Genomic DNA, 10,149 nt, shown 5'->3' on the forward strand with positions numbered 1-10,149 from the left:
GACAGCTGTGTTAATCACTACTACGGAGGGACTGGCCTCTTAGCCCTACTACTCTGGCACAGTTCACTTAGCCCTACTACCCAGGGACATCTATCTTGGCTCTACTGCTCAGAGACACTTCTCTTATCCACACTGTCCTGGCACCGTGTTCTTAGCACTACTACCAAGGGACAGCTCTATTATAGCTCATGGCCAGACCAAGCATTGCAGCCCTTACAATTTAAATTTGTCCTTTGAAGTCAACCATGATGCTGATGTGGTCCTCGGTGAAAATGAGTTAGACACCCCTGCTCTACATAGTCCTCACTTTACGTTGGCACTAGAGATGAGCAGATCAGGGAAAACTTGGCTGTTCACGTGGATTTTTCCAGGAAATTTTATTCACAGAGAAGTGATTCTCCACAAACTTAATGTCCCTTATTATGCTGTGGGGTCTAATAAATGTAAGATGTGAAAAAAAATCCTTATACTCACCTCTCCTGTCCCTCCACTTATCATCATCACCCGTTCAGTTTTCACTGCAGCTTCTGATCGCCACAATTGTCACTAAAATCCCCGGTGTTACACAGATTTTACGCATGGATGCACAACAGGTTATGGCATAATGCTGACCCGACGTGTACCATAATCTTGTGCGTGCATGGGCATAACCGTCCCGGGCCTCATCAGAGCCAGGAGTCCAGGGGATTTCAACACGAGCGGCGGCGATTAGAAGATGCAGCAAGGACTGGATGGTAAAGGTGAGTAAAAGGATTTTTTTTTTTACATTTTAACTGCCATTTACAGCTCAGAAAAATGGCGTCCACTTTGCGGAATCTGTGCAGAAGCGAATTACAAAAAATTCACATTTTGGAAGAGGCATACGTTTGTAAGATTTGAGTAGAATTCAATTTCACTCAAATATATTTGCTTTGACAACCATAATAGGGAATGGGTTAACAGGCTCATGACCATTTCTTCTCCAGCCGTCCATGATTGGCACCACGGATTGTATTCTTACATGTATGTCTGTAATTGCACATTGCTCTGTGCCCTGGCAATAGTCTGTGTGAATGTGTTATTGTGTTAATTGCTGAATACAAACCCTATTAAAATGTGGTGTGCCTGTGGTTGCAATGAACCGCCTTGGAGAACAGTTACCCGGTCTCACGGCGCATTCCTCAGACTGTGTTCCCCGCAGCAATTCCCTGAAAGAAAAATAGAAAAAAAGTCATTGCAGACATGAGGATGCAATATTATCCCCGGGCATTCTGGCATACAGCGCTGGCACGCAGAAGGGGATGCCAACCAATCAGGCTGGAAAATACAATTACAAGTATAGTATGACTTGAATTAAGGGGACACACCTGAAAGGCAACCACGGAGCTCTGGCTGATGTCGCCCTATATTATGCAGATGTAGTAGAGTGGTGTTTTTCTTCTCTTTTAATGTATTTTTCTCGTAGTAGCTACTTCATGCAGCTTTCTCGTTAGCTAAAGTAAACCTGCTGATATAGCATAATTCAGGCAATCTAAAAAAAATTCCTGGACAACACGACACATTATGTATCAGGATATGAAGAACAATCCATCCCGTAAGTGTGATCAGGAAATAGCGTAATAAACCACCAGATGATTTAATATTGCTTTATACCATTCAATAAGGGCTAATTCCACAAAGTATATTTTATGATTTGTTGAATATATAGCATATAGAAAAAAAAAACTAAAACTGGGGAAAAAAATAGTTCTTCTCAGTTTCGATTCATCCAATAAATTTGCCTATACACATTCCTAAATTTTAAGTGATGAGAGCAGGAAAAATGGACAAGTGCGAAGGATCTGAGCAATTGTGACAAAGGACAAATTATGAAGCTAGATGACTGGGTGAAAGCATTACCAAAATAGCAGGCCTTATATGGTGTTCCCTGTATACAGGAGATTTTGTTTGGTGTTCTTGGCATATTGCAGGTCTTGTGAGGTGTTCCCGTATATCATAGGTCTTGTGAGATGCTCCCAGTGTTGGGAAGGTCTGGTGAGGTGTTCCAGTTATATAACAGGTCTTGTGAGGTTTTCTTGGTATTTGTCAGGTGTTCCCATATACATCAGGTCTTGTGGAGTGTTTCCAATATACAGCAAATCTTTTGGGGTGTTGCTGGTATAGAGTAGGTCTCATACAGTGTTCCCAGTATAGAGTAGTTCTTTCTAGTATATCGCAGATCTTATGAAATGTTCCCAGTATATGGTGGTATTCTTGCTGTTTTTCTGTATAAATCAGGTTTTCTTCCTGGTTTGTGGGCTGTTTCTGGTATAAAGCATACTTTGTGGGTTGCTTCCAGTATATAGTAGGTCTTGTGTGATGTTCCTGTTATATTTCAGGTCCTATGAAATGTTCCCAGTATGCAGTGGGTTTCTGTGTGGTTTTCTTCATTGTATATGGCATGTCTTCTTGGATGTTCCCGGTGTCCTGCCTAGTGCTGTCCATCAGTTCTCTGCTGTGGCCCATTGGACAGCACCACACCCTACTCAAATTCCTAGCAAAATGCTGGGAGGTGCCAGTTATAGTTTATCCTTGCTCTGGTTGAGACGTGATTTTTAACACTAGCACGGCCTGCTTGATTCCCATTTTTTACCTTTGCCTATGTTTGGACTATCCTTCTACCTACTTTATTGATTCTGTTCTTGTTCCTGATCTCCTGGTAAGGATATTGATTTTTGGCTACCTACTGCCAGCTTGGCCTATTAGCCAGAAGTTACTGCATGGACTCAACTCAATGGCCCCTGGGTAAGTCCAGATCTCTGTACAGAGGTTGGATGGTGAAAGCCAAGGCAGCACTTGGGATCTCCTTGTTGGAGTGGCTAGCTCAAAGCCTTTACATGGAAGCCATATTAAGAGTTGTCAGTCTTCCACCGACACTGCTCCTTGACAGGTTCAAAAAATTGTGTCGCGCCCAAGGAAAAAATAATCCTTGTCCTAAAATTTAACATAACTTATTCATTTATTCATTACTCCTACCATGGCCACTGTGGTTATATACAATTTTCCACAAATGTCTGATATATTTATATATATATATATATTTTTTTTACCATTTACCCTGTAAGGGGCCACCATCTCTAATTTTCCTTGAAATTAATCTTGTCCCCCTTTTGTTTATGTAACAATACCTTTTTTCTATAGTGGCGCTACACGAATAAATGATAGCAATTAAGTAAGATCTAAAGTGTAAAAGCAGAAATTGCAGATCATAAGGCACTAAATTCAGTTCGCCGCTGATCTCAAGCAGAACTTGGTTGTCCCCCGGGAGAAACTCTAATGTGAGAGTATGATGTCACCCTTCCACCAGTCTCTCGTTCTCCACAGGCTGTACGACGTGCTCGTGAGGGGGTCAGACTAATGGCTTTTGTAATGCACTTGGCTCCCATCACTGCATTTGCTACAAACCGATTAATAGTGTGCTCCGAACAACATCTAAACATCCTGCCATTCACAGCACTCAGCACCTCTTTGCTATGATGGCCTACTCTCCAGGACGGTTGACCCTTTAAAAATGGAATTGTGCTGGTGATTAGTTTCAGGCGAGTTCAGAGTTAATCTGGGGTAAAATGAGTTTTCTTTTGTAGTGAATTTTTTTTTTAAGACCTCTTTAACAGCGAGTCTGACATAACCGGTAAAGGACAAGCTGTAGTCCACCACTACACTACCACTGAGCTACAGCTCAGCTTTGTGGTTAGAAAGTAGAGCTGGTGCAAATCAATTCCCAAGATGAATCTGTGGCCTCTATAACACTGACCCATGCTGGATAATCAAAAGAGGAGCCAAGGATTCCTTCAGATAAGAGGAGTTTCTCAGGGCTCCCATTTAGCGGTTACAGATTTGTTTTGCAATTTGATTCAACTGTCAATGGAAGAGTGGAAACACTTAATAATGTCTTTGCATGAGCCACTTCGACTAGCAGATACCAAGGGGTACCCTGACCTTCACTATTCAACCCCTGTACAGGGATCTGGACTTACCCAAGGGCCTCTGGGTTGGGTCCACAGATCAACTAATGGCTAATGGAATGAGCTGTCAGTAGGTGATCAAAAAACTGGAGCCCTAAGAAACCTATCATACCTGATGGCATTTCCAGCTCCTCTTTTGATTATCTGGACAGGTGCTATGTCATCATTGAGACATGACGCACGTGTCACATTGCGCCAGGCCGGATAATCAAAAGAAGAGCTGGAGATGTTGTCATGTAAGAAGCAGTTATCAGGTCTCCCATCCATTGACCACATATTATAGAGGTGGTTGATGGGCTGCATCAGACAAATCCATTAGCACCAACTGATGATATCATTAGAATCAAAATAAAAAAAGGCAAAAAAGGGGAACTTATAACAAGGGAATGAATCATTTAAACTCACAGAAAAAGTATTGAAGCCAGGTAAACATGTTGCCAGATTCATCATGGACCTATGAAGGAGTGCACTTTTTGCTACTATGAGCAGTGTGGGCAGCTTTCCATTTCTTCCCATAGACTTTCACATAGTAGGTATCTTTAATCCCTCAAGGATGGATGTTCTATTCGGCCTTACATTTGGCACAGTTCCTCCAATGGCTTTGTTAGGTCTTTGCTAGCTATATCTATTGTGAAGACACAGCATGGTATCTTAATTAACCAGACGACTATTATTTTAGTAGGCCCTGGGACATGAGTTAGGGTCCTGTTTCACATAGCGACGCACCAGCGATCCTGACAATGATACGACCCGGTAAGGATCACTGGTGCGCCGCTACATGATCGCTAGTAAGCTGCCAAACTGGCAGATCTCTTCAGCGACGCAGCAATCCGACGGCGATCCATATAACGACCTTGACGGTCGTTGGTACCTTGTCACACAGCAGCTTTTCTGACGACTCCCGCCTGCGTCCCTGAGTTCTGCATCGCCAACGAGGTCGCTCGTCAGCGTTAAACACAGCGATGCACGCTGGCCAGCGGGATGACGACAATGAAAAAATGGCCCAGGACATTCGAGCACGATCAGCGATATCCAGCGAGGGGGCGGTCGCCGCTATGTGTCACATGTAGCGAGATCGCTGGCGAGATCGCTGTTGCGTCACAAACGCTTCAGCGATCTCGCAAGTGATCTCTCTATGTGAGACGGGGCCTTTAGAGTTCTTGTGAAAATCACTGCTGATTGGAGTGCTGATTAGCTATTGTGTCTGTCCTTGTATTGCAGTCCTAGTATAATTCTAAAGTCTTTGGGAAATAAAGGCACAATGTTTGTTAATATGTTGATGACCCATTCATGCTCTGCAATATGAAGGACAATCTATGTTTGAACACTCCAGCAGTGAGGGATAACCCACTACCACCTTCCTCAAGTCTGTGGTGGAATGTCATCACGAGGGACATGGATCTATCATTCTACCACAAACAACCTAGGAGACCTCGATCTCGATTGGAAGAATACAGATCTGCTCCATTGACCATCGCTGAACCATGGAATCATTTGGAGAAAGCCAGGATTGGGACTCGCCAGTCGCCTGGGTCCATGGAGATGTTCAGAGAAGCCAGGTTGTAACCCTCGGGTCAACTGGCCTTGTACCTGAATGGACTGTCATCTTCCTACACTTGTCATTACCTCCTCTCTGTGTGTGTGCCACAGGTGGGGCAGTTGACCCTGGGAGCTCTGAAGTAACAGCTGCCTTCATCTGCGCTAGCAGTGACGGACCCTTGGATGCTGCAGACCGGGTCTGTCACAGAATGACGGCACATCGCTAACGCATGCTGATTATGACATGCGTTAGCGATGTGCTCGTCTATAGCAGTCTATGGGTGCGTTAACACATCTGTTACATAGCGTTAATGCCGCTATGTAACGGATGAGTTAAACTCACCCCCTTAACGCAATGTGAACCCAGCCTTAATTGTCTACTGCTGCATACTCTGTCTTCCCACCAAGTCTCCCCTGTTCTCGTGCACAGCCCCTTTTATCTCTGTCACGCCCTCTTCAGTCCAGGGCAAAGGTTGGTCCAGGTCTAAATGCTTTCCTCCCCCTGCAACATTGGTGACAGTCCCTTTGGTTCGGGGACCGGCACAAGAAAGGCACCACCGGCCCAGTTCATTTTCCTCCATATAATTCTATTATTCCACTTGGCATGACTTCACTCTGCTACATCAGTTGATATTCTGCCACATCGGCCTCCCATGTTTCAACCAGATTGCTCTGCTGCATCTATCCATGCTTTAGTAGAACTGCTCCTGACCTTGACCAAGAGCTTCTCATCAGTGAAAAAGGATGGGTAAGGTCTGCTGTTCTAAGGGGTTCCTACAGTTCCTAGTAGACTTGTCAACTCTTCCTGGAGTTCAGAATGTTTGCCCTATTTGGAAGAGTTGGCAAGAATGGGGAATAAAATGTCGGCACTTCATCCATAAATCTGGAAAAATCTAAAGCCACTGAGTTGCCTCCTAAAACTTATTAATAATTTTAGGGTGAGCATCCATGTGCCCTCAATGGTGAGCAGTAGAGTTGAGCGAAACGGGTCGAAAAAATTCAAAAGTCGCCGACTTTTGGCAAAGTCGGGTTTCATGAAACGAAACCCGACCCTAGGATGAGGTCGGCCACGAGGTCGGCGACTTACGTGCCAAAGTCGCGTTTCAAAAGTTTGTTTTGCGCTCTTTTTCAGCCAATCAGGATCCACGGACACTGTGGGCAACGTGATGACATAGGCACGGGTCACCACCATCTTTCAGAAGGGCATGCAAGTGATTGGCTTGCTTTGGTGGGCATCACAGGGGGTATAAAAGGGCGTGCACGCCGACCGCCATCTTACTTCTGCCGATCTTAGTATAGGGAGAGGTTGCTGCTGATTCTGTAGGGAGAGCGTTAGGCAGGGAAGAAGACAAAAAAACTGCTTCTGCTGCTAGCGATTTGGCCTGCACAACACACCAGTCACTGTGTGTGCAGTGCAAGAGGAGGCTATATAGTGGTGTATCAGTGGTGTTGGTTGTTGGGCTGCCTTCTAAGGCTTCCTGACATTCCTGCATTGCTGTTTACCCACTGCTCCGCAAACTGCTTTTTTAAAAGCAATCCAATCTCCCTTATCCTCTAGTCACTTTTGTCACAGATGTGCCATCGAGCCTGTCACATAGCGCTCAGATATCAGTGGGCCTCACACAATCCAAAAGTGTCCAGTGTCCAAAAGTGTGTGCAGAGATTCAAAATCTCCCTTATCCTCTAGTCACTTTGGTCACAGCTGTGCCATCGAGCCTGTCACATAGCGCTCAGATATCAGTGGGCCTCACACAATCCAAAAGTGTCCAGTGTCCAAAAGTGTGTGCAGAGATTCAAAATCTCCCTTATCCTCTAGTCACTTTGGTCACAGCTGTGCCATCGAGCCTGTCACATAGCGCTCAGATATCAGTGGGCCTCACACAATCCAAAAGTGTCCAGTGTCCAAAAGTGTGTGCAGAGATTCAAAATCTCCCTTATCCTCTAGTCACTTTGGTCACAGCTGTGCCATCGAGCCTGTCACATAGCGCTCAGATATCAGTGGGCCTCACACAATCCAAAAGTGTCCATCCAGTGTCCAAAAGTGTGTGCAGAGATTCAAAATCTCCCTTATCCTCTAGTCACTTTGGTCACAGCTGTGCCATCGAGCCTGTCACATAGCGCTCAGATATCAGTGGGCCTCACACAATCCAAAAGTGTCCAGTGTCCAAAAGTGTGTGCAGAGATTCAAAATCTCCCTTATCCTCTAGTCACTTTGGTCACAGCTGTGCCATCGAGCCTGTCACATAGCGCTCAGATATCAGTGGGCCTCACACAATCCAAAAGTGTCCAGTGTCCAAAAGTGTGTGCAGAGATTCAAAATCTCCCTTATCCTCTAGTCACTTTGGTCACAGCTGTGCCATCGAGCCTGTCACATAGCGCTCAGATATCAGTGGGCCTTACACAATCCAAAAGTGTCCAGTGTCCAAAAGTGTGTGCAGAGATTCAAAATCTCCCTTATCCTCTAGTCACTTTGGTCACAGCTGTGCCATCGAGCCTGTCACATAGCGCTCAGATATCAGTGGGCCTCACACAATCCAAAAGTGTCCATCCAGTGTCCAAAAGTGTGTGCAGAGATTCAAAATCTCCCTTATCCTCTAGTCACTTTGGTCACAGCTGTGCCATCGAGCCTGTCACATAGCGCTCAGATATCAGTGGGCCTCACACAATCCAAAAGTGTCCAGTGTCCAAAAGTGTGTGCAGAGATTCAAAATCTCCCTTATCCTCTAGTCACTTTGGTCACAGCTGTGCCATCGAGCCTGTCACATAGCGCTCAGATATCAGTGGGCCTCACACAATCCAAAAGTGTCCAGTGTCCAAAAGTGTGTGCAGAGATTCAAAATCTCCCTTATCCTCTAGTCACTTTGGTCACAGCTGTGCCATCGAGCCTGTCACATAGCACTCAGATATCAGTGGGCCTCACACAATCCAAAAGTGTCCAGTGTCCAAAAGTGTGTGCAGAGATTCAAAATCTCCCTTATCCTCTAGTCACTTTGGTCACAGCTATGCCATCGAGCCTGTCACATAGCGCTCAGATATCAGTGGGCCTCACACAATCCAAAAGTGTCCAGTGTCCAAAAGTGTGTGCAGAGATTCAAAATCTCCCTTATCCTCTAGTCACTTTGGTCACAGCTGTGCCATCGAGCCTGTCACATAGCGCTCAGATATCAGTGGGCCTCACACAATCCAAAAGTGTCCAGTGTCCACAAGTGTATGCAGAAATTCAAAATCTCCCCTGTCCTATAGACACCTTGTACCTTGTTTTACATTACTATATAGTTTGTTGGATTTTGTCTACATTTCTACCAAAAATGAGGAAGGCTGGTGGAAGAGGCCGTGGAATTGGGCGGGGGTTGGCAGCTGGTAATGATGGTGTTGGTGGTGGATCTGATGGTAGTGGCAAGAGCAAAATAGGACCGAATGCAGGAGGTGCTGACCCTGCGTCATTGTCTGGCTACATAAGGCCTCGAACGCTTAGTTTTCTAGGAGTTGGCAAACTGCTTTTAAAGCCAGAGCATCAGGAAAAAGTTTTGTCTTACATTGCTGACTCAGCCTCCAGCTCTATCGCCTCCTCTTCTTCAGTTGTAAAAAGTAAAAGCACTGAGTCGTAATTGGAGGCTCATGTTCATGAACCACACCTTTCCTTGTGTCCTTCACCCCAACCAAGATTGAAGGATGACGCAGGCCATACTACTGATTACTCCATGGAGCTGTTTTCACATACCATGCCTGGATTATCAAGTGAAATGGTGAATTACCCAGGCCAAGATGAATCTGACATGGAGTGCACTGATGCACAGCCGCTGATGGATGATTCTGCTGGTACATTCACTCAGAGCACTACATTGTCCTCGCAGTGTACAGAGCCAGATTCTGACCCTGATGAGACTCAGGTGCCCCTTCCCGCACACTATACCACCATACACGGTGACACAGAGGAAGGTGCACATGACATAGAAGAGGAGGTGATGGATGACCCAGTTGTTGACCCAGATTGTCATCCATTGGGGGAAGAGGGTGCTGCTTCCAATAGCTCAGATGAGGAGCATCCACAGCAGACATCGACATCGCAACAGCTGTTATCTGGCAGGCCCGGAGCACTCCAAAGACAGGTTCCAAACATCAAAAGAGTTGCTGGACAGCTTGTCCAGAGGGTCAAAAGATCACAGCGTGCTAGGCCGCAAAATGTCTGCCAAAGTAGGAAGAGCGCAGTGTGGCACTTTTTTGACCAAAATCCTCATGATCAGGCCAAGGTTATCTGTAAGAAGTGCGCAAAGACCTTTAGCCGAGGGAAAAATCTGAAAAATTTGAATACCAGTTGCATGCTTAGACATTTAACCAGCATGCACTTGCAAGTGTGGACACAACACCAAACCTCAAGTGCCACATGTGTAACTGATCACAACGAAGGTAGTCAGCAACGCTACATTGTTTCCCCCACTGTAAGCCCACCGGTTAGCACAGCAGCAAATGTTGAGGTGTCGTTGCAAGACCACAGCAGTCAGGGAATCCCACTGTTATATCAACGAAAGACTGATTCTAGGCCATCAGAAAGAACACCAACTCCATCACCATCATCAACCCTCTCTCAGTCCGCCCTGTCCACCGCTACTTCCACCATATGCAGCTC

The sequence above is a fragment of the Dendrobates tinctorius genome, unplaced genomic scaffold, assembly GCF_039654945.1.
Source record: "Dendrobates tinctorius isolate UK_male_01 unplaced genomic scaffold, ASM3965494v1 ptg000014l, whole genome shotgun sequence".
Taxonomy (NCBI): domain Eukaryota; kingdom Metazoa; phylum Chordata; class Amphibia; order Anura; family Dendrobatidae; genus Dendrobates; species Dendrobates tinctorius.